The sequence below is a fragment of the Ornithodoros turicata genome, chromosome 1 (genome assembly GCF_037126465.1).
Source record: "Ornithodoros turicata isolate Travis chromosome 1, ASM3712646v1, whole genome shotgun sequence".
Taxonomy (NCBI): domain Eukaryota; kingdom Metazoa; phylum Arthropoda; class Arachnida; order Ixodida; family Argasidae; genus Ornithodoros; species Ornithodoros turicata.
Window position 1 is genome coordinate 172,869,647 of NC_088201.1, and position 25,530 is coordinate 172,895,176.

Genomic DNA, 25,530 nt, shown 5'->3' on the forward strand with positions numbered 1-25,530 from the left:
GTAACAGGGAAAATGAATAATATAGTCTAAGGCACGGGCACAATTGTCAAGCATCCCTCCACTAGCGTTCAAGTAGCCGCACTAACGTAAGGGTAGTATACACGGTGTCCCAGAAAACGTGTCATTGAATGATGGTCTTAAAAAAAAAGAAACTATACCACCTAGAGTCATGCGGTCAACAGCATTTGTTCTTGCTGCGTTTCTGCCACCTCGTGATGTGAATGCCGTGTAGCGCAAGCATTTTTACCAGCTTAAGCCGGAAATTTGCCAAGTAAATGTGACTTTTTTACCCCACCAATGTGAAGAGCGTGTGTAATTTAATCAAATTAATGAGAAGTGGCAGGGATATTCTGGAGCTACCCCATCGGAAAAAATAGCCGAGCATCATGCTGTACGGAGATCCCACAGGACAGCGCAACATGAATTTTTCAGCGCAATCTTTGTTAGTCCGACGAAAGGAATTTTGAAACCCAGCCCATCACGGCATCACAGGAAGGGATAACACAGACATGGGTTATGGCGTCCGACTTTCGCTGGGATAATGCTTTCCCTCTCCCAATTTTAGGAACTGCTACTTTTGCCACTATCACTCTGTGGGCTAGCTTTGGAACCTTCTTTTGTCGGACAGTTAGCGATTGCGTTCAAAAAGTCATCGCGCGTTGTGGTCCGGTGTTCCGAAAAGCATGATATGTTTTTTTTTTCTCGATGTAATAGCTCATGAATATCACTCTAAATTTTCACGAATTTGAGTGAATTCGGCACGCTCTTCATATTGGTCGGGTAAAAAAGAGACCTTCACTGGGCAAATTACCGAGCTCAGATCACAAATATTTATATAATTAAACTTACGATACATGACATTCACATCGGTAGGTGGCAAAATCATAATAAGAGCAAATGCCGTTAACCGCATAATTCTAGGTGGCGTAGTTTTTTTGTTTTTTTTTTATATAATTCAATGACATGACACTTTTTCTGGGACTCTTGTATCCGTTCTACCAGTTGCGTACCTATATCTGCGTCCTAGAAATGTTCTATACCAAACCTCTAGCATGCAACAGAACTTAAACTGCCAGTGAGCAATGACGTAGACATGAATTAGCCGAAACGTCCTAGGTTAGACCACGTTTATACTCTAATGTAGCCGAAATACAGGATGTCCTAGAGAATGTGTGAATGAATTCTAATTTTAAAAAAAAAGGCACCATGAGAACTATGCGGTCAACGGCATTTGTAGTTACTAGGTTTTTTGCCACCTCGTGATGTGCATATCATGTAACCTAAGTTTAAGTGTGTGAATTCAATTGTGTGAATTGTGTGAAAATTTGCCAAGTAAAGGCCACTTTTTTACCACACCAACATGAAGAGCGTTCCGAATTTACTCAAATTCATGATAACTGACACCGATATTCAGGATCTATGCCACCAGGAAAAATTGAGTATAACGGGAGAGGAGCTTTTGAGCGCAATCGCTGTCAGTGATGAAAGGAGGTTGGGAACCCAGCCCACAGAGTGATAGCAGAAAAAGTGACAGTTCCTGAAAGTGGGAAAGGTAATTATCGTCCCAGCCGAGGCTGGACGCTTTAAGCTATGCCTGTGTTATCTCTTTGTACCATGCGGGTGTAGGGTGTGTTTCCAACCTCCTTTCATTGGACTGCCAATGATTTCGCTAAAAAATTCGTCGCCCGCTATCCTCAGCGAGCGCCGCAGAGAATGATTTTCGGTTATTTTTTTTCATACTATAGCTCCTCAATATTAGTTACATTAATTATAATTAATTTGAGTAAATTCTACACGCTCTTCAGATTGGTGGGGTAAAAAAGTTACCTTTATTCAGAAATGTGTCCTACAAGTGTAGAATACCTCTACATGAACTCAATGAAACAGGCAATAAAGATATTTTATACGAATGTATTTATTATTGTATAGAGTGAGCAAGAACTGAGTATGGGCTTGTTTGCACAAACAAAACTACACTAAAAATAATGCAGCAAAGGCTATTAGACGCATATTTGCTTCGCTGCGGTGTCCGCAACATGAGGAATGTTCGATTCATTTTATTGTATGCATGCAATATCATGATAATATGATATCATGTTATCTACAATGCAAACAACTCATTGCACGGGGTCTTCCCTGTGTTATAGACAAAACGCAAATGAAACAAGCGTGTGTACGTGGAGAGGTTAGTATTATAGTTGCAAGCCCCCGACAAATATTTTTCTAATTCAACACACTCCAGTTCTAGTCTGCTAATTGGGTGGCTTAGCTTTGTCCCTTCACACTGATTGGTCCATCCTAAACCTACTGATAGCTGGTTGGCTGGCATAGCTCCACCCCTTTATTCTATGCCTGGCATTCTAAGCCTGCTGATTGGCTCCATCCGTCTTAGGCCCTGCTCGTTGAAACAATGCATTCTAATCCCGCTGATTGGTCATCCACGCTATGCCCCTTCTCCACAATTTCTACTCATTTCTAGGCGTTCTCATAGGGTAGGCATAGCTCAACCCCCCCCCCCCCCCCCACCACCACCACCACCACCACACACACAAGTTGGTTGCATTGGGACCTATATACCCCCTCTCAACGATTCAACGATTTCAGTACATTGCTAGATCTTAGACTGATCGGTCACGAGATGGCACGCACGCTGTTCGGCAATGCCTTGAGCTCACAATTTCTGAGCATTCTCATAGCTTATAGGTCCGTGCTCTTCCATTGGGTGAACCCTTCTCTCCACAATTTCTAGGCCTTCTCACGCACTCTACTGAGGCTCTGCCTTTGATAGCGCACACATGTAATTACTCGCCCCGCCAGACAGCGCGCGTCACTCCCACCAGATGGTGCATCGACTCTGTGGCACATGGCTTCATTTGCACACGACAAGAGTGTAAGAACTTCATCGAGATGTGTTGCATATATCGCACTCCTAACACTACAAAAAACTTGGTTGGCATCATACGTAATAAGTTTTGGACGACTATCCATCTGCCTGCAGGGAGCACTATGTGAGCTTCAAGAAATATGTTAGGAGAAAATAAGAGTCCTAGACAACACCATCAATTGTGCTAGTGACCATGTCCCAACCTAATCAAAATAAGCTTGCATCACACGCTGCAATCCACTCACATCAAGTTATTTGCTCAAACGCTGCAGATGCAGTTCCAGCACTCTGTTCGAATTCTCATCACTGGTACATTCATGTGTGGGAAGACTATGCGTACGCAAACTATAATGAGACAACCCGAATTATTGTCATTCCACTGAAAAAGATACCCTACGTGCGACAATATGAGGTCGATAGGTCGACAGGATGTAGGTCATCCCACTTTATTAGGAAAAATTAGTGTTACGAGCGCACATACAGGCAGAGTGCACATGTTGCTTTCCAACCACTTGTCCAGTGCATTTCAGATCTTTTTGGAAGAGACAATGCCTTGAAAGTACACACAACAGATGTTTTACTAAAAACACAGTGTACGTGATTTAAAAGTTCCTCCGAATGACTACTTACCAGACTAGCACAGGTAACGATCGTGGTACATGTCAGAGTGCAGACCACGTATGTTGTACAGGTCCATATATAACAAATTTCATTAGAAAGCGAGTAGTAGTTGCGTACGGTAGTTACGTAGCTACGGTAGTTCGGTAGTTACGTTCAACAAAGTGACGATTCTACGTTTTCACACATTTTGCGCATGTAACCACCGCGTTCACCATTTCACTTCTATCAAGTAGTGAAGCGTTATGGCGCTATGAAAGCTATGTGGAAAAAAGGGTAAGCATATGCTTCTGGTGAATATGAATGTAACAAATATTAGAAATGGGTATTAAAACGCTTTACACGCCTGGTACTGCCGCAGAGATTTCTTAATCACATGCATGTGCCGGCTCATCTGTGAGCAAGTTCAGGGCAACTATGCTGATCATATCGTCAAAGCACATTTTGTGAAGAAATCAATAATCAGTGATCCACGGCAAAGTAACAACTCTGCATGTGCATATATATTGTGAACGCAATGACTCTTTCACATCTTACGTCTATGAAGCTTGAATATGTGGAAAACTGAAAGGTACGTGCTAGGTGTGAATATCAATGTCAACAGCCTGGACGGTAGAAAAGCTCCATCCGCGTTTTGCAGTAGAGGTAAACAGATTGCGTCGTTAAAGGGACTATGAAATTTCCCGAAGCCCCATACTTTTTTTCGCTGGAAACTGTTCTTCCCGCCGAGAAACTGATATGCCACAAATTTTTCCGGACGAAATCGCTCCAATCTGCGAGGAGCGCGCACTCGAAATGTCTCTTCCGCGTTCCTCCTCTCCCGCGCACATTCTCCCGTCGATGGTGTAACTGTACGGACCGCACTTCTGTGCCTCTCACGTCACCGATGTTGCGCAATGGCAAGTAATGCTGAGAGCTGTCGAGTGTCGCCGTCCAGTCGCACATAGAAGGTCACAAGGTCTCTGGGCGCGTCTGAGGGTTGAAGTTGAAGCATTACGTTTTCTTGGTTGGAGGCGTTCGGATAACACGCTATAATGAACAGCTTTTTGCGTGTGAATCGTTTGCTACAGTTGAGCTGGCAAGTATGGCATGTGAGCTGAATTTTTTCATTGTTGGATAACGCTAACAACGGATTGAAGTTTTTCTTTCTCTTCGTTTTATCTGTGGTGCGAGGCTCGCTATGCTTTGCACGCTTCGCACGTTATTCTATTAAAGTACGTTCTGCTAACAGGTTATGGGCCCAGCACGCCTCCGAATGACGGTTGTATTCAAGACCTACAAGAACTGTTGAATCACCACTTCGGAACGAAGGATCTTGGAAATGTTACACACTATCTTGGAATTGAAGTTGAGCGTGAAGCGGACGGGAGTTTCCTTCTCAGTCAACGCAACAAAATCGGCGGCCTCCTAAGTCGATATGGCATGGAGGACGCAAGGGGCGCTGCCACTCCTATGGACGCAGGCTACCTCCAGTGTAGGGGAGACGAGGATTTGTTACCAACAAGTCATAAGTACAAAGAAGCAGTTGGGGCTCTACTGCATATATCGACGACAACACGGCCAGATATAGCGTTTGCGCTAGGCGTCTTGTGCAGACGAGCTAGCTGTCCACGTCAGAGAGACTGGAACGCACTAAAACGAGTACTACGTTACCTCAACCATACTAAGGACATGAAACTGAAATTACCAGTAACTGCAGTACTCAAGCTTTCTTGCTACGTCGACGCTGATTGGGCAGGAGACCCTCAAGACCGGAAATCAACATCGGGGTTTTTGTTTAAGCTTGGTGAGAGCAGTGTGTCTTGGGGCAGCCGAAAGCAACTCTGTGTTGCATTATCATCCATCGAAGCTGAATACGTTGCCGCAGCGAGTGCTTCTCAAGAACTGCTTTGGCTACGTCAGCTGCTACTGGATTTGGGAGCGCCACAGGCTGAACCAATGGTTATTTACGAAGACAATCAAGGCTGCATCAGGCTCACCGTGGATGCAAGCTCCAACACTCGGACAAAGCACATAGACATTCGCTACCATTTTATTCGTGACTTGGTTAGTCAAAAAATAATTCGATTCGAATACTGTGACACCAAGAATATGGCGGCGGACTGTTTCACGAAAGCTCTTTGCAAACAAAACTTCGAACGACTGAGAACTCAAGTGGGAATTGTAGGGAATCGTTGTTAACGAGTTGGGGTGTTGGATAACGCTAACAACGGATTGAAGTTTTTCTTTCTCTTCGTTTTATCTGTGGTGCGAGGCTCGCTATGCTTTGCACGCTTCGCACGTTATTCTATTAAAGTACGTTCTGCTAACATTCATCGAATGTATTCGTCCTCTGCTCTGCGGCCGTTCACAACAAGGAACTCAAGCACCTCCGTGGCTTTGAGAGTTTTGTTGACGAGTTACGTGGGCCTCTAGCGATTCACCGCAACGTATATTGGTTATATCGCCGTCACCAATGGAAAGTGTCTCGTGGTTGCTTGGCATTGCAGTTATATTTACGTCAGTTGTAGTCATGTTTACGTGTTGGCAATTTGACAACAAAGGAAGTGCTTTGTGAAGTGCGACTGTGATATTTGGAAGATGCCCCCTTTGTTGGTTATTTTTTTGTTATTTTGCACCACTCGTATGATAATGGTTGGTAGGGTTATTTTTTGGTAATGTGAAACAAAGCGCAGAGTTGTAGCAAGAACAAAATATGAGGACATAGTGCATCAAAGGTACGCTCCTTTAGTTGAGAGGTGACCTGCAGAGCACTTGCTGGAGTTCTTCTGGTATGTTATCCTGGTGAAATACTTCAGCTGCCATACACATGGGCTGCCTTGATTTGAGAGAAGAAAATAACACAGTATACAACTCCAGTTCTGGTGAATGCAAATGATGTAATGTAACTGAGCAATGATTATAAGATAAGAAGTGTAAACAAGAAAATGTGCCCCACAATATCATATTTGTGCACATGATAAAGCAAACTGTAAATGAAATAACAACAAAGGTAAAAACAAAAAACTTGTGAACGATATAGAGAGCCCGAATGGTAGGCAAGACACTGCATTAAAGAGGAATCTGGAAAGAGGGTGCACATCATTTGTCTGCTCTGAATAGTGGGTTACAATGATCATGCTGTCTCACCTAAGGGGTTTCAGGCTCCGCTGAGGAAGTCACCTGTAAACATGAAAGCAGATGAGTGAAGAGAAAAGAACGGATACGTATGTTCAACATATTACATAAATATTCTGTTGAAGTATGGTTTCTCAGATCATGCTAAATGAAGTGTACTTTTATCAACAGTGCACCACCTGAGTGTAGGGGCTAGATTCGGTAACTTCTATTTCCTTTTTTTTTTACTCTCTCTGTGCGGTAAGCGTCGACAAGATTCAGAGTCACGCAGATGAGAGTTAACCCATTCACGCAATCCTGAAATCTATGATAGCATTTGAACCTGAGAGACCTTTGTTATTTGGACTGAGAGACCTTTGTTAGCCCCAATAACGGAAAATACTCACACCTTTGCGCCGTTTAGGTGGATGTTCTTTCCCCGGTGTGGACAGGTATTGTGATTCAGACGACACTGAGCTCGTTATCCAGTACGTCGAAGAGATTCAGCGTACCCTTCGTAAATTGGATCATGCAAATGTCCGCTACAAACACGATCAGTCGATGGCACCACATCGTCTTTCCACTCCGGCGGTCGGATTGCTTCGTGGCATCAAAAGTTGTCCGTCTCGTCACTGGGAAGCATGAGACATTGGATACCAGGCGAATATTGATGTAAATTAGGGCAACCAACTATCTAACATCGTCTCGGCATGTCGACGAAATCTTTAGGATGCGACTATGCGAGTGCGATAGACTGCGACCATCGCGCGGAAGCTGCCGTCATGGAGATTTCCACTCCCGATGAACGCATACGCGGGATCCTACGGCGCATGCTCCTGGCGGGATCCTTCTGCTTGGCATCACGTCACGAAGACGTGTTGCCGAGCCGACCGTCAAGTTGGTCCCGTCAACCAGGTCCCCCATGGTCGCCATTTTCCCATGTATTTGTTCCTGTCCCGATGCGTGCAATGCCGGAGGCCGCCCTTAGATACCCCATTGTAACCAGACGTTGGCTTGCGTTGGATTGTAGCGCGCTAAAGATCCAGTTGAAGCACAATCCAAGCCAGGCCAAGTCACCGAAGAAGAAATGGACGACTGCGCCTGCGGCGCCTGGTACGACAGGTACGCTATGTGATGCACGCAGCCGTGCACTAGATCCTTCCGGTCGCTCAACACGTTTAAAAACGGGACCAAAAAGTGAAACACGACACAGAAAGTTGTTATACGCGTTTTATTTGGACATATAAAGACTAGATTCATTCGCAGAAACAACAAAAACATTTTGCCGCCAAACTTAGCACGCTGAAGTGATCCGGAACGGCAACAGTGGGGTATCTAGTGGCGGCCTTCTTCGTTGCACGCTTTTCCGAGGTGAGTTTGGGGGACATGCCGTCAACTTGCCCACTCTGTCTCCGCTCGGCAGCTCGCTACGGCGCGGCGCCAGCTGTCCTCCCTTCGCCGCTCCGTTTAAATTCGCACCCGAGAAAACTCCTCGCATGATGAAGGTAAAATTTTGGTTCTAGACTCGGAAAAAGGCTTTCTTTCTCATGAAAACGAGAAAAAAATCATTTAATAGTCATTTTAATCCGCTTTCTTTCAGTGTGGAAGGGATGGCTTAATGAGCCGGTTACAAAACTCTCCTTCACAAATTAAAAAAATAAGGTCAAACGCACCTCACATACCAAAATATTTAAGAAAAAGGCTAGTTATAGGTGATTGACTCATTAATTGATTGATTGACTTAAACGATTCATAAACCACTGGCAAGGAATTCGAAACGATTATGCAACTTGCCTTTCAAATACCTGGTATATTTGATAGAAATCAATTCTACTACTGCCATAACTCTGTGCTATTACTTCACAAACCAGTCGCAAAAATATTTTCAATTAAAAATAGAGTTTGTAACAAATTCCGCTGGCAAACAAACAACTTCGCAACCTGGTTCTCAGGTGGTTTCAAGAAGAAATTGCTTCATGAAGCACTTGTTACAGCAAACAAAATAATAAAAATTCGCTAACTTGAGACTTTAGGGATACCGATAAATTTAGGCGTCTAGAAGCTGTCCATAAGCCTATCCATTATTTAGACGGCTAAAAGGGGTGGTCTACGAGACATGGCCGAGATATTTCGCTGTAGACGTGATGGTCGGACGCCAGAGGTGTGTTCGGATTTGTTGCCGGAATTTGAAAACGGAACTTCGCGCTTCCTCGCCTGCATGCTGCGTACTCCCTCGGCGGTTTCATTTGAAATTTGGACGGTGGACCCCGGGTTGGCAGTGTCTTTCGTTGGGAGGCAAGTGTGTTCGCCGTCGTATCTGTGTCTTATGGTGTCTTTGATCATGTTGTGCTGTCTCTCGACGTTCTCGACACAAGCATCGGTCTACGAACAGCCAATGGGATTTCAAACTCAAGTGTTGTCGGGAATTCTGGCTCGATGAACACGTTCGAGCGCCGTCAAATTTGCAGAGCGGTGACAAGAAAATAGGATTCATGAAGCAGCACCATTTTCTATTTGACGCGTAGAAGTCAACGGCATGATGATCAAGAGGTTGTGCGCAAGTATGTGACAGTTGTTCGTTGCTGGGAATAAGCTGTGTCGATATCCGTGCTTTACGAGTTTGAACTTTGCTCCACTTTGCCAGGAAACGCTACGCAATGGACTCAGTATGCTCCGTGCATGTAAATGAGTCAACCTGCCGATTGTGCCAGTATAATGCCTTAAATAAATTCCTGTTCATTACGACACTTTTCACAGTTGTTTGGCAATCATGGAATAACTTTACGGCGTGCATGAAAGCTAGTAGACCTAGAAGTCAGGGATAGCCGGTACAGGCCAGTATGGAAAGCAGAAACCAGCAACAGCCAGAACCGGTCGGGCTGCGAGCCGGACGGAAAGACTTCTGATTGGAGGATTGAGGGAGCAATCGCTGCATTGTCATTGGTCGTGTGCCCAATGTTGTGTGAATTTACCTATACTATGGGCTCTATGGGGAGTTGTAGAGAGCTGCTGCAACCGCGCAACGGTCAGTGTTAAATAACGTTTGCTCGTGTCCGGTGCGTTGTTGGGAGCTCACGCTGCTGAAGTGTTGAGAAGTTTAGTAAGGTTGTTTCTTTCCCGGCGTCGCGCGTATTTTGTTTTGCAATCCTTGGGTCAACGAGGCAGTTGCTGCATCCTGTGCAATGCAATGAAGGATGGCGTAAGGACGAGCCCTGTTGTAACAGCTATGGCAGGGAGTCACCATCCCCTTGTTCTCAGGACTTCAAGTTTCAGGGGTGAGTTTTCTTTCTTTCTTGTCCTTCGCTTTCATATTGGTTATTACTCGAGTACACAATCACATGCGGTAGAGTTGTGAAGCTCAGCACCTGAATATCGTTTTCTTTGTCTGCAGAATGTGGTCGCGTATCAGTTAGGAACACAATGGCGATGTGGGACTGAAATGAATGCGTGGTTATAAAATTCAGTCGTTAGGTCACGCTCAGTGCTCTCTGTGTTGCAGTAGGATACGGGTTCAGTGAACACATTGCCAGGGGCAACATAATTTTGTTGCATTTGTTTTAAAACACTTCGTACGTTGAGCAGTTCTTTATTTGACAGCTGGCTGTGTAAAACCGCACCCATCATGTCGGCGGGGATATCTATTGGTTTCATATCTGTATTATTTTTGTAGGTGCTTGCAGACTTATGGACTGGAGGAGATGAATACAACGCCTGTCCCGTGAGTCATTTGTTGGCACTTCAGCTTAGCTGCAGCTACAATCACATTTCAGGTAAACACAAACCGTTACGTTTTCAGATCTGACTGTGCTGTTGTTCAATATCACTCGATTTCTCTGTGCTCGATAATCGGACGCTAGTGTGAGTTACAGTTGGAATGTTTGAACTCCAAGGTATTTATGCAATTGATGCCATTTAAGTGCAGGCTGTCAGAATGATTACAATTCAGATTCCGTAACACAATTTCCTTTTTAGCGTGTGTGCAGTTTGATTTGCACACTAGGATTTGTCACGTCATGGTCTCTTAGTAACTTCTACTTCAGAAAGTCCCAGCATGATTGGCACTGCTTCAAACATTGGTAACTTGCATTACATCGAGGTAGGCGGAGATCTGCAGACTACTTCAGTTTCTCGTCTTTCAGCCCATGATTCATGCTGCGTTAAAGGGACAGTCGCATCGACCACAGATCGATTCCGAAACCACAGTGAAATGAGATTCCCCGTCCTTCACTGACCATGACTCCGAAAGTCCCGTTCCGATCGACGGAATACTTTTTGCATAATTCGTGTGTAAGCGGCGCTACAGCAGACGACGGAAGCGGGCGTCAAGCGGAACTCCCTGCCGAGAATCTTTAGCAACGTCACATGGAATCTGACCAATAAGAACGCGGCGAACCAGAGGAGTCCCCGCGGCTCGCAGCTTGCATGAGCAAGGTCAGGGAGACGAAGGCACATACGGAGATGGCGCACTCGGAACGCGGAAGTTGCGAATCGTGCTGTTCAAATGCCTTTAGTAATAGCTCCCGTGACGAATATACATGTTTGATGACGGCCGATATTCGACGGATCCGCTTATTCTGCAAGTCGCTGGTGATGTACGTGCCGCAGCTGCGTTAGCGCAACAGAACGAGCCTCAGGACCACTGCTTTAGGTACGTTCATGGTCGGAGTGCTCAATACTTAATCCCGTGACATTCACACTACGACGCAGGAAACAATCCAAGTGTTTGTGCGGCGTCTGTGTTCCTCAGGAACTGGATGAGTACCTATATGCTGCAGTGCTGGTGAAGTGGTAGAGTTGTGCAACGACGGCACGCACCACACGCACGCATCACACTTTGTTCCCAGCTCCCTGTCATCGGCCAGAACTTCTAGTGGTGTATCTACCGCAGTATTGCAGCGACGATCACAGTCTTCGCCTACTGTGCCCACGATAGATCGGCACGTCGAGCAATCCTTATTTTCGTAGTTGTCGTCGTTGTTTGCACACACGACGAATGCCCCATGAAAGTTACGAAGGCTCTAACCAACTGTGCAACTCAAGGGCCGGGTTAGAATTAGAATGATTGTCAGGAAATTAACTATGCTACGTGTTTAGGAAAGTGTCCTTTCTTTTTACAGCTACGTCAGGTTCACTGCTTATTGTGTGTTTACAAGCTGAGTTTGGAGATTCCTTGGACCGAAAAACAGACGACAGATACCTGGGTGTGTCGTCCGCATGATTCGCCAACGTTTTTCCATCCTGGTCCTATCAGGACTATCATCTTTAGTGTGCCTCATTTCCTGTTCACACCTACACCATAATAGACTTGCGTATATAGTTTCCAATTGAGAAGTGTGAAACAGAATCTGTGTTACCACAGTAATCCCGAGAAGTGCAAAGGAATAGGCAGGAGCAATAAACTACCTGGCCATAAGTGACAGTTATACTTTTAATGATAGTGTAATGCTTCTTATCGTTGGCAGTATTATAGCATGTGAGGGATATAACACGTCAAATAATTTCAGGTAACGTTTCATAACTCACTAATGGTAGAGTTACACCTCATTATCATAGTAAGTGATACATCTGTCTGGGAATGTCCAAAATTTGTCATTCCCACGGAAGATTGTTCTGCCTTGATACAGCAAAACAAATTTTGATACCTGCCATTGATCCAATTTTTTAGCACCACTGTCTTGAAAACAGCTTTCATGACTGTAACTTCAGAGATCCTTGGCAGAACATTACCTCTTGTCTATGTATTATAATAATTATTATAATGACAGGCAATAAGTTACGCAAATGTGAATAAATCTTTGTGTTGACTGAGTGTTGTCCATTCAAGAGCCATTGCACAAGTCCACATCCAACTCTTCACGCACAGATATTTATTATTTGCTATGCACAGACAGTTATCAGCGTGCACCACACTGGCAATGTCCCTTGGGATCTGAAGCGGGGACTCACAAAAATAAAAAATAAAATAAACAGTTTTGTAAGTACTTCAATTGCAATGAAAACGGGACGATTGGACAGTAAATTGGACGGTTTCATTATAACAGTGGTACACAGGAAAAAAACTCGGGGTGTTGGGGGGGGGGATCTGGATCGATCTCTGGGCATAACCAAGTGTAAAATTTTAGAAGGGTTAGTACATCCTGAAATGGCCCTCATGCCTCAGACCCCACTACTCGTTAATGCACCTCCCTTTTACAGTAAGAGGCCTCTTACTATCTACGGCATATCCTATCAAAGCTCACAGGACAGCAAATTTGGCCAATGCTTATGTGACAGTGCCTCGTAGAACATGCAGGTTTTCTGTTGAATTGACACTACATCTCTGGTAGCCCCTTTAATGTCTGGAGGTAGATGCACCATTTTACATTTAACCAGCAGTAATGTATAGCATTGCAAAAAAGGAAACAAGGGCTTAATCTCAACGCTGCATCAGCATCATTCATCATCTCACAATAGCGTTGTTGTTGTCAGCCTCTGCACAAAGATTTGGGTGGACCTGAAACGGACCTTTTTTTTTTTTCTTTTCATTTCCTGCTGTCAAGTTATTTTGTCTTGGCATGTAGCTGTGAGATGTCAGTAGAAGCCATGAAGTCATTTTCTTTACTTCTTGAACTTGGATGAAGAAAGCACTGTTCTGGAAGATCCTAATTTGTCAGAGGCGTCGTAAAGGCATTAGTGTAAAAACCAGGTCTCTCAGCAAAATTGCCGTGCACACACGTACATTGTTTGATGCCGTTTCATGGATGGATGGAACTTGATCAGCAGCACCTGGTCCTTCTATAACACAGAACGTCAAAAGTGCACCTCAAGTTGGCTGCGACAACCGCAAAAACCGCCGCCCTACAGCACACAAACAGTTCACAAACAGAGAGATAAAAGGTAACTGGGAAGTGGGTTATGGCGCTTATGTTACGGACAGAGGTACTGTTTGTATAGTGCCTGTTTCTACACACCAGCACACAAACAGCGTCAGTTCTTCCTTTTAGTGATCGGGGTTCATAGTTTGCGAATTGTTCTGTGTACAAAAATTTTAAACACATTATATGTATTTAAGTAATATACGTACCACTTGCGCTTGACCCTGTCGAACTGCCTGCAGCTGTAATACACATGAAAACCAATCATGTCTACCACATTCCACAAAAGTCACAGGTTCAGTAACAGTGAAAGTTTCATGATAACGCGTCCGACAACGAGAAAAGTCAATCACGTTCACATGAATGACATCAGTTCAACTTGTTTATTGTATTTTATTTATCTAGTTATTAATCATAGGTTAGGGGATACCTTACGTTGTACCGATCTCGTCTTTTGCTGCTAAGTTACTCACGCGCAAGAGTGACAGACCCGATTGGGAAACTACATAGACATTGTCACTTACTGTCGAAGTTGCTGACTCGCTTTGTTCGTGGAACACTGTCGGAACGGCGTCAAGTTTCAATTCGTTCCTTTTTTGTGTCAATCCAAGTTGCACTTCCATGATGTTCTCATCCAGGTACACATTATCGGTGAAATGCGAGGAGCATACACGGACAGCATGAACACTCCTTGCTTCATCTGGATACCCGCTAGTGATGTAGCTGCTTCCAACTTTCGCTTCGTCTGGGGTGTGGCTGTAGCTGTATCCTTGGCGTGCGAAATCAAACATCGAGGTTTTCGAAGGAAGTTTTCCTGGAGTCGGGAACGCTGCGTCGGTTTCCAAACGACATCCCACGCGAAGGATGCAAGCGTAGCGATAGTATCCGAGTCACTAGAAAGTGTCACATGTGAATACGGGCGACGTGCCGGAAAAAAACAAAGCAGCCCCAGACTCGGCGGCAGACGACAGCGTCCTTCACAGCGGATTAGCCAGATTCGACCTTGCGTCACGCGATGTTGTTGGCGCTGGCGCTTTCGAGGATCAAAACGAAACCGGATCTTTTAAATTCGATTCCTCATCACCTGGTCCGTTTTGGAAGGAGAAAATTTGGCAAATAGCTCGGTGGTAGTGTACCGAACACATTGGTATTGGATTCGTAACCACGGTTCCGGATGCGACAGTCCCTTTAAGGTCAGCAACAATAAAGCATGGACTACTATTCCTTCTTCCATGGAAGGAGTGCTGGGATTACCTGATGTCATTCATTCTCTAATTTTACCTTGGTGTTATGTAAGTGTATAGAAAAAGGTATCGTCTTCGAATTGTCATTCGGGAGACAAATTTGTTCTCCTCAAGCAAAATATTATCCGACATGTATGAATAGGGAAATACTGGACACTTGCATAGTGCCTGAATAAAAACTATGCCTAAATTCCAGTTCTTCAGTAAACAAGCTGCATCCAACATTTTTACATACAGTCATTTATGATATATATTGTTTATATGTTCAGTGTATCTTGAAAACGTTCCTTCCTGCTACCCACAATCGTCTACCACTCCACACATGTGTAAAGTACGTGTTGCTTTTGGAGCAATCAAGATCAGTGCATGGACACGAAAACAGAGGCATTGCTTGCAGCTAACAGTGATACAAGTACTGCGATTTGTTGGTATGTCACTGTGCAAAGAGGAGAAGCACTCACGATGTCTGGTAACTTGTCCGCATGTTTGCAACTCAATTTTTACCCTGTATGTTAATAGAAATAAATATTGTACCAACATGCATAGTGCCTCTTTGAATTGTATAGACATACTGTGCACGTACCACATATACCTGAACGTGCATGTGAGGGACATATACCTGAATGAACCAATACGTGGACCACTAGTGGCAAAATTTAGGTATAAATTATGTGTAATTTTAGACATCATGGCTAATGCATGTCTATACGACGGCTCAGCTAGGGGAAGGCTAGGGGACGGATACGGAGCAATAGAGCTACTTTGTTGGACGTCTAATAGACATTCCGAAAGTCCACATTTATACGTCTTTTAGACGTATACTAGCGCACCATGCGTTGCCTGGGAACTCACGCTGGGTCGGACACGGATTGAAGCGGCTGTTCTGAGAAATAGCACGCTCGGCGCACACTGTTTGCTGATAATTTCTGCTTCGGTACAAATGTAGGTGGCGAATTTTCCGACGTCGACAACAACCGTCCCACAAGATGGCGATCCCCATGGTTTTACGCGGCGAATAGGCTGAAATACATGGCGAGATGGCGCCCTTGACCTGTCTGGATGGCACGGAGTCAGAGAGGAGTTATTGGTGCACGGATGAAAGAAGAAAAGGAGGCGCCCCGACGGCCATTCGACAGAAGAGAGAAGCGTGTGGCAAGTGACGTGAGGGTAGGAGTTGAACTATAGCTTCTTTGGAGCCACGCTGGGCTTATGTTACCTGAATAGCCCAGTGAGGTCACCTTGCACACGTCACTTTGGGGGCCACCTCCGCATGCTACCACCACATCTCTCCAAATATTCCGATACTATGCGTTGGGGGCTCCCTTAGTTGTATGTAACCGAAACAGGAAGGCGAGCGGTAATGTCTCTGGAGTGGCCCCCAATCTTGGCTTCACTTCTTGGAGCAAATCGGGTTACTCCTTTCTTTCCTTCCTCGATGCATTGGTATCATCTGTCTGAATGTGTTAGCATTAGGAGTGTCAACAATGAAAAAGCTGTGTGTGTGTGTGTGGTGGTGAAGCCTCACCGAGGTACGGGTATAAGTGAACATGCGAAGGGGATATAGGAGGGTAAATTTACGAGGAGATAGATGATTTCAAATTGAAGCAGTCAAACGTAATTAAGAGCACGATGTAAGAGTAATTGAACGTAATTAAATGCAATTAAAGGAAGAAAGTTGAGTTTAAAGGTAATGAGTGTAAGACACATGTAATTTAGTGAAATATAACATTAAATTAAAGAATACCGAATGTAACTGCAGATTCCCTGAGGGAACTAAATGGAAATAAAGCTAATTAACGTTAATTCGAAGGGAATTTTGAGTAACTAATGTAACCTGCGGTTAACTATGGTAATTAATGGATAATTACAGGGTAATTGAAAGTAATTGAGACAAATTAAAGATTCATTAAATGTACTGACATATAGGAATTGAACGTGTCGAACCAGAAGTCAAGCATAGACCAGAGGTGGATAACCGGAAGTCAGGTTTAGACCGGAAGTGGATACCAGAAAGTCAAGTACTGACCGAAAAAGGTGCTTAATGCGAACGCATTTCCTTCGCATTTACCGCTAAATCGCTACTAAATTGTTCTTCTGTTCTGACGAAGTTCGGGAGCTCGCTCGGAAAGCTTGCTAGTAGGGGCGGCTAATTTGAAAGGCATCCTTGACGTTTGCAATTTGGCCTGCAGTGAAGCAACCCTATTATATCATTGACGGTATGGTCTTGTGGCCATCTTCAGATGCCACTAGTGCAACGAAGGCTGTGAATCTGCTCGAGTAACAGGTAGCAAATGTGTGTATGTGTGTGTTTTGTCTTCTTTCTGCTACCGCCTCCTTCTTCAAATAATTATATGGTTTCTGGAGGTAGGTGGTCTCCCTGGTGGACACGCACATCTCCATTTCTTTTAAATTTCTGTGTAATTGCGAAGACGTGACTGGAGCGTGTGATGCTTTGACATGAGTGCTACAGTTTCCTTCGGTCTCTCATGTGTGGTTTGCGTTCACTTTTTATATTCGAAAAACGGGAGAGCACAAGAATGGCTGACAAGTATGTGGCGTTTTGCTCCAAATGGCCTCTTTCTTATCCACTTCTGCTAAAGATACTTCGCTATGTATGCAGACAAGCTATTTTGCGTTTGCTTATGCAATGCTACCTGAACAACAATTGGACTTCGCTCCTTATTATGAAGGGGATCATTATTTCATTCACCATACCACCACCGGCAATGGGATTGAGTGTCGCCCCTGGCGATGAAACTTCCCATTGATCATCTCACAATAAAGTTTTTTTTGTGACCTGAACCACTTGCTTTCTTTTAAAAAAGGTAGTGTTTCTTCTACTACATTACGCGTCGCCTATTCGACCTCCTTGATGGAACAGGTTTGTCTAAGATCCCAAGCGCGGGATGGTGGGGGGGGGGGGGGGGGAGCGAGGTTTGCAAAAAATCGAGCTCATACGCGGCTCTGTGGCCGAGCTTGTCTGCTAACTGCATCACCCGTGGGTTCTCATTCCCTGCCTGCAGCCTCAGCTCACGAATGCAGAGCAGCAGGTACTGGTAGTTCTCACCAATCTGGCAACCTTTCCACGTATTTTACCACTATATATCCCCCCCTGCAGACGTGAAAAAAAAATCACCACATTTAGAGTTTTTAAGTGTCGTCTTCAATTCATATGAGCTCCTATACGATGCGAAAGGGAGACTTTTAGCGTGGAACCTCTCGGCGGGTGTCTCGTGGACCATTTGTAGTACATGTCTAAATAACACCTAAAACTGTAGAGGTATAGCAGAATTCCAAATTGAGATGTCTACTAAACTTATAATCCCGTATAGTTCTAATAGACGTCTACTTTTATACTTACCCCTAAACTCTCAACTGATCCCTGAGTTAGACGTCTATTATCCCACCATGTGATACACGGGTATGCCTAAAAAAAAAAAAAAAGAAAAACCCGAAGAGGCGGCAGGTGCAAATGTAATGTCGAGCTCTTGCATTTACTCTCTGTTTTCTAGTAGCGCCACCTCAAAAGTTTCTTCTTCAAGCTTCTAATAATTTCGATAACATGAAGTGAGCGGTGAATGGTAGGCTCAGCTAAAAAAGTACTGTGGGACACCCGTCGCTCGATAGTATGTGTGTGTGTGTGTGTGCCAATAAACCGAACCGTTAAATGTGCTCAATGCGCAAATGGCGGTTAGGGTTATCTGCGTGCACCCTGTATTTAATGTCAGTAAAGTTTGTGCCAGTTGCCAGTTTGTGCAGTTCAAGAAGCCAGATGATTTATGTTTGTGCCTGCAAGACTCCAGGAAGCAGATGATTTCCGATTAAGCAATTTCGCAGTTTTTTACCAGGGTTTATTACAATACCGTGATCACATCTAGGGTATTAGACGAATTTCCCAGCCTTCGGTGCGTTTTTTATCTCAACGTGGTGCCTTGCCAACCCACAAAATGACAAGCTATTAGTTTTACCAGCTTAGCCTATGTGGTGATTTCTCAACATTTTGGTGGTGTGCGTGGTTTTGTTCTATATACCGCTCCCTTGAAAACTGAGTATATGACAGGTTGTGCCTTATGTTCGAAAGCACCAAAGCACATTCTTCAAAAGGTCAGGCTGCAAGCCGGACAGAAATACTAAGCCAACATTGAAAAGCAAACAGGAAGAACACTGTTTTCTGATCAGAGCCTGGTACAAACGTGAACGGAGATACGGCATATAATATAAGATGTCCCGTTTCTGATGTGTTTTCCTATGTACTTTCTGTGTGTTTTTATTCTCCTGTATCACGTGGCCTAGCTTCAGCTGACTCGCTTGCGGCTCTGCTGGGCAATACTTCAGGTGGGAAAATTCCACCTTTCCAGGATGTAATCGTTCTCCCTTTTGTCCTCCATGTTGCTTATTTCCTCAATGAATAGATGCTTGCTACCTGTGGCTCTACACTACTGCTGAGTGTAGTAAATGCGACATTGTTATATGTTGGTCTAGAACAATTCATTGCTTTTGTTCACGTGAGCGGTTGCAGAGCAAATACCAGAGATTGAAATCAAAGCACAAGGACCTGAAGGAGAAATATAGGGATGTATCCGAACTCGATGTCGAGCTTCACAGGGCAATGCTGAACAAAGTAGGTATGTTTGGAGTACAGTTTTGCATTATTGTTTCCTATGTGAGTGGGGAACATTTCTTCACGAAATCTGCTTATATATAAGCATATTCCACATTTTGAATGTCCATTAACTCGAGCTGTACTGGTTTACGTGCTTTTTTTAAAGATATGGACTCTAACCCACATGCTCGACTTTTCACACTTCCCAATATTGTACCACTTCCAAGTGACAAAAATAAAAAGAATCTGTTTCATTGCACATTCGCTGCTCGTGTACGGGGCTTTCGTATGGTGTAATTTAAAAATAAGTGTGTTTTCATGTTTTCAAATATACACATTTCAAATATGCGTGGCATATCCCACTGTCTGACGCTACAGGTGCAGCATACACCATTAGGCTGACAATTACATGTTGTATAGTGAATGATTATCCTGTATACCTCTTGTGCGCCTACCTTCTAGATTCCCTTACAAGACAGCCAGGCCAACAAAACGTTGTATCTGAACCTGCTAGCTCCCAGCTTGAAAGCCCCTCAGATTGCCTGGACCTCTTGCACCACATGGACACTGATGGGCTGGTTAGAAAGATTGCTTGTACTAAAGGTCCTGACAAAAGTTCACCGAACATGCGAGGTGTGGACTGTTTATATCGGTGCAACAGCGTAGCGGCAACAGCAAAAGGGTGAGTTCACTGCTTCGACGGGGTGAATGACTGTGCTGCTAGCGACACACTGTGGTATTTTTGGCATTGCTTCTATTGAACGTACCTGTGGGTTGAACTTCACTGTGGTGCTGTTTCTTATCATGTGACTGAAAGACTGTATATATAAAGTGTTTCCACCGTGACTAAGTCTTGTTATCCCAATTGCCTTGACAGTCTTTCAGTCGTGGGGTGTTGGCGAACACTATAGTGAAATTCAACCCACCTTGCGCGCAGGTGCTGTCGGGACGAGCAATACTAAATCCGCCTAGTGTGTTGCTAAGAGCACACTCATCCTGCATTCCTGCCGCTAGGGTGTCGCAGCATAGAAAAAGTATGCGGCTACGTGTTCGTAAACTTTTGTTGGGAGCTGTACAGAAAATAAACTTACTTCATAACAACTAAAACAAATAAGTCTGTAATTTACGCTCTCCGCATATGGCACATGCATGATATCCTCTTGCATTTTTGCACGGCACGAGCCTCACGCGTTTGTCATACACATTTGTCCGCATAATCAGCATGCTAAAAGTCAGTCTACTATTGTGTCATTCCCTATAGTCTTTTTTTTCTGTCTAGAGGTATTGTGAACAGTTTCTCAATCTTAGTGTAAAAGGGATATTCTTTATCTGTGAAGCGAATTTTTGAGTGTTGAACTGGTAGCATGGTGGAGGTTTTCACCAATAAATTATCTCACGTTTTCTCTCATTCTTTCAATCATGGTGACAGGTTGGATATAGGTGCTGCAATGCTCGAAGGCACAAAATCAAAGTGCTGCTAATTTCATGCTCTTTCCTTCTTGCAGGTAACATTTACAGCATTCAATGTTTCACTTCAGTCTAACATGTGGGAGGATCTGCAGCTACAAAAAGACACGCATTTTGTGAAAAATCGCACCGTTGCACTCTGAGGCTCTGACGTTCTTGTATCCAGGAGCGTCACAGGCACAATGAGCAATAATGAACGCGAGGCAACTCGTACTACTACCGCGTTTGACACCTAAGAAGGTGGAATTTATCAGAGGTACGCAGACGTCACGAATTCAACATTACCTTGGTTGTTTGTGGGCACATGCAGGGCGTCCTAAACAGTAAATTTTTTTACACCCAGTTTTGCACCAAATCCGTGTTTTTCTACATAAGCACCCCTTTTTACTCCCAGAGGTGTAATAAAAGGCGTAAAAAACAGCGTAAGAAAAGGTGTTCTGAAATTTACACGGATTTTTACACCTACAGGCAAATCAAATGGTGTTACTAGAGTGTGAAAAAGGGTGTAAATACCAAAACACCCTTGTTACACGATTTTTACTCTTTTTGCGCGAGTTAAGGGTGTTAAAATGGTGTTAAAAGACGTCAATGATGGTTTTGAGAGAAAGGCTATACTACCATCGCTGGTGTTTTAGAAGGCATGAAGGAAGCACACACTGACGAGATATAGTGTTTATGGCAGGCCAAAGTCAGATGTGTGCAATTAGCTTCGTTTCGTTATTTTTCTTTTTTCCAAGAGGTAAACAGGCGTCGGTCCCCTGGCGGAAAACCCCGCCAGGGGACCGACGTACGTTGGAGTCGTTGGGCGGCAAGCCAAGCCAAGTCAAGGCCGTCGGCGCGGCGTTCGTTTTTTTTTTTTTTTTTGTTTTGGTTCGTTTGGTATGGTGAGGCCGCGTCCGTTACAGTGAGATAGAGCTTGTTTTTCAGCAGAGATGACAGGCGCTGCGTGCCTAGTTGTGGTGCTTCATGCGGACATTAGACAAAAGTGCCTGCTTGAAGAGGACACTTCAACTGCTTTGAGGAGTGCTATCTCGGCTTCGAGAATGTTGGCGTCATACGTGAACGCCACTGACAGGAATCAGGTATGTTGCTTCTTGTGCCATACGCTTGAAATAGAACACAGAACTACACATGCAGAGCGTTGTGATGACTTAGTAACAACATTGCTGTCACCTCTAGGTTCGGGATAGCGACTTCAGTGAGTGTTGAATTCGCGGAGGGCGATGAGATAATGCATACGGCGACAGTACCCGTCTTGCAACCTCACCGCCAGGAACGCTCGAAGGATTCAGTACGTATGAGTCGACTGTTATCCTATCTCTGCAATTTAAGCTATATTGTGATCATATAATAGTAGTGTTGCTGAGACTCTCATGCGTCCCTCGGAGCCCGCTACCATGTGTTGAAATAGCTTGTTTGGAAACTTAAAATTGCGCGTCGTTGTCGTCGCCAATGTCATATTCCTTTTCTCTCGCCACGGCATTGTTCGGACATTGTGCAGAAAAGGAATGTCAGGCTCCCTTCTGGTAATTCATGCTAGTAGTTCATGGTGAACAGTAGGATTCAAGGGGAAGACGTCGAGCACTGAAGTGTTGCCTATCAAGCAAAAGCTATTGTTTTCTGTTGGAAAATAAGTGTGTATTGGGTACATATCTGCTGTGCTGTGTGCACTTGGTGTTTTCTCACTGAAAACCGTAAAAATTCAAATTGGTAGTATACTTACATGTAAAGTTACTGAAAACAGTAAGTTCTGTTCCCTGTTGGGGCTTTTACAGACCTCCTTGCTGTCCACGCCCTGCGAATACTGGGTTCGTGTGTGAAGGGTTCCGAAGCAATAAAGAACATGTTTGTGCATTATGTAAGTATATTCCACTTATAATCATGATCATAGTCCTGCAATTTGGTAAATTTAGAGAGTACGCAGTGGTACCAGTGAATCTCATGGTAATTGGATTACTGGGTCGTGTAAGAGAATATCTATCACTATTTTTATCGATATTGAAATAGATAAGCTATGTATATAAACATTGACGTTTTGTCGGTTCAGAGACAGATGTCTTAGAAGTAGAAGGTCGAAAGGGCATGGTTATGCTCAACTAAGCGCAACGTACAAGTGCAATTTATTTGAAGGCTGATGACGTCGCACAAGTATCGCAAAAGCTGTTGATCTGGTACCGATATTTTTCATTGAATGTCCACTTACATATCGATATACCAACAATTTCCAGTATCGATGTAATATTGTGTTCATCAATATTTTTATCGATTCTCGATAATTAATAATTTTATCCAATCTTGATAATGATATATGTGCAAATTTTTTTTATATCTTTGCTCCTTTACAGGTTTTCCCGCACGTTTTAATCCAAGCGTTACTCAATTTAACCCACTGGTCCACCACATTAATAAAAACACCAACCAATTTAATGCAAACGCTACCCAATTTAATCCAAGCAACGCGTGTAAATATATTCCTTCATGGAAATAGACATGACTAAGACTTTTGTGATTATGCCAATCTACCTGATACCTGATATCCTTTCTGTTAATGTATCCTGAGTTTAACACCTGATCTGTCAACCCCTGGCTTTTGCAGTGTCTTATGACTGCGTTTTGTCGTTATGAGTTTTCATGACTATTTTCAGGATTTGTTCCAATAATTTATTATATCGGATTACTGTTGCTTCAAACAGCGTCATACAGTGTTTTATGACTGTCGACGGTCATTTTGACATTTCATAACAATTTCCATGCCATGTGTCATGAATCGATTTTATGGGACTAGCGCTGCGTCGAACAGTGTGATAGTGTTTTATGAGTACCGATGGTCATTATCACATTCCATGACTATTTTCATGATATGTGTAACGAATCAATGTTATGGGACTACCACTCTTTCAAACAGTGCGATACAGTGTTTTATGACTATGGATGGTCATTATCACGTTCCATAACTATTTGAATGACATACCATGAATCAATTTTATGGGACTACCGCAGCTCCAAACAGTGTCATATATGTGTTCTGTGACTACTGACGGTCATTATGACATTCCATGACTATTTTCATGTGTGCCACCACGAATCAGTTTTATGGGACTACTGTTGCTTCAGTGTCATAGCTCTTTTCTGACTATCAATGGTTGTTATGACACTCCATGAGCTTATTCATGAATTGGGTCATGACTATGCTTTGTCCGAACACCGTTTTCCATGCCGTGTTGTAAGTGTTTTATGACTTCAGACGGCTGTTATGATATTCAATGGCCATTTTCATGGTTCTGTGTCATGAAACGTCGTTATGGGGCTATTGCTGCTGCACACAGTGTCATATAGCGTTTTATGACTACCAACAGTCATTATGACATTCCATGATATTTTCATAATATCACTATGGCCTGACTTAATGCAACTCAGCTTCTTCAGATCATGTCATGCAGTGTTTTATGACCATCTACTAACATCTTAGTGACCATTTGCAGTCAAAAAAGTGTGTGACACTGTGTGAAGGAGCAGTATAGCTGCATACAGTCATAACCCGCATTATGAAAATAGTCATAGAATGTCATAATGGACAACTGTAATCGTAAAACAATATATGGCAGCGTTTGAAGCCGTGGTAGTCCCATAACATTGATTCATGGTACATATCATGAAAGTACTTATGGAATGTATATAATGACCGTCGTTAGTCACAAAACACTGCATGACACTGTTTGAAGCAGTGGTAGTCCCTTAAAAGCAATTCATGGCACCATATCATGAAAATAGTCATAATGACAAAAAGCAGTCATAAACACCGCATAACATGCAAAAACCAGGGGTTGTTGGATCAGTATTCATAAACTTGTGATACATTGGCGTAACCATGAAAGCCTCAGTCATTACAATTACCATGACGGAATAACACAGAATACTTTTACACATCTTGCTCGTATTAGACTACGTAGCGTTTACATTAAATTGGTTGGTGTTTTGATTATTTTGGTTGTCCAATTGATTAACTTGGGTAGCGCTTGGATGAAAGTGAGTGACCAGTGGATTAAAATGAGCGAGAAAACCTGTAGTAATTACACAACAGTCGTACAAGTATGCAGTTGAGGCAGTGTTTTCATTTGGAAGGCACAGTCCCTTTGCATATGGGAACTGTATGAACATCTCAGACAACATTTGTCCTAGATGATAACAGTTCTCCAATTGTTATGCAAATTCCCTGAGCAGTGAAAGAAGGACGGGGTCATATATTTGTGTACTACAATTCTATCCAATCTTCAAGGCCACACTATTCACACCATACGCATTCCTAAACCTGTGTTTCCCCTTTCATAGGATACACCTGTGCCGGTGACACCGTGCATCATGTTCACTGGGAGAAGCATTCAAGAAGCGGAGCATATGGACCTCTATGTCGGCGAGTAGCGCCTTCTCAGAACCATCGACCTTGACGAGGGCTTGGCTGCTATTCTTGCAGCTATTGGTTATTTCATATTGTCTACAGTTCAAAGCCGCACCGTACATCTTGAAGCCTGGAAGAGCGGTGCCTGAAAGTGAGTGACTCTCGTGCAAGAAGCCCCGTGGAACAATTTTTTCAACAGTTATGGAAAAGAGCTTGTGAATGCTTCGAACATCTAAAACAATTGCTACTTTAACTGACTTGTAGTGAGCCCTCCATTCCCCCCCCCCCCCGCCCACCTCCCAAACAGGCAGCCATTTCGTCAAGGAATTGGAAATTCTTCGGAAGCACGGGTGTGTTCTTTCTTGTTC

At 43.7% G+C, this 25,530-nt stretch overlaps 1 long non-coding RNA gene across 1 annotated transcript; it reads left to right on the top strand.

Moving 5' to 3' along the window:
* The first annotated feature begins 21,766 nt into the window (after positions 1-21,766).
* On the top strand, positions 21,767-25,313 carry LOC135373047 (uncharacterized). The gene is made up of 4 exons (XR_010416242.1): positions 21,767-21,848; positions 21,946-22,057; positions 22,542-22,624; positions 25,096-25,313. It is a non-coding gene; the product is annotated as an uncharacterized LOC135373047 (long non-coding RNA).
* Positions 25,314-25,530: the final 217 nt, after the last annotated feature.